The sequence below is a fragment of the Penaeus monodon genome, chromosome 20 (assembly GCF_015228065.2).
Source record: "Penaeus monodon isolate SGIC_2016 chromosome 20, NSTDA_Pmon_1, whole genome shotgun sequence".
In the NCBI taxonomy this organism is placed as follows: Eukaryota; Metazoa; Arthropoda; class Malacostraca; order Decapoda; family Penaeidae; genus Penaeus; species Penaeus monodon.
The window spans coordinates 31,492,214-31,492,487 of NC_051405.1; the positions used below are offsets into that span (position 1 = coordinate 31,492,214).

General features: G+C 42.0%; 1 protein-coding gene across 1 annotated transcript in view; it reads right to left on the minus strand.

The window, feature by feature from the left end:
• The window catches only part of LOC119585772 (tyrosine-protein phosphatase Lar-like), a gene marked incomplete at its 5' end in the record, with an annotated part of 244,437 nt that overhangs the window by 84,089 nt on the left and 160,074 nt on the right, over positions 1–274 (minus strand).

The following is a 274-nucleotide window of genomic DNA, read 5'->3' on the forward strand; positions in this document are numbered from 1 at the left end:
GCAAGCCCCATCACCCTATCTTTTTCCTCGGCTTCTAAGTATCACCCTTTCAAAAAATATAAAAAGAAATAAAAAAAAAAATAAACAAACTGATAAAAACACTCAAAAGAACAAAGACTCGAAACAAAAGCCGGACGAGGATGCGGAGGAATAGAAGAGAAATGACGAGATAAGCGCGGGCACAACGACTATCGCCGGTGAATTATGCACAAAGGTTCACCTCTTGCATAAATAATAGGCATGTGAAGCGGGGAGCCAAGGCGGTCTTGACACC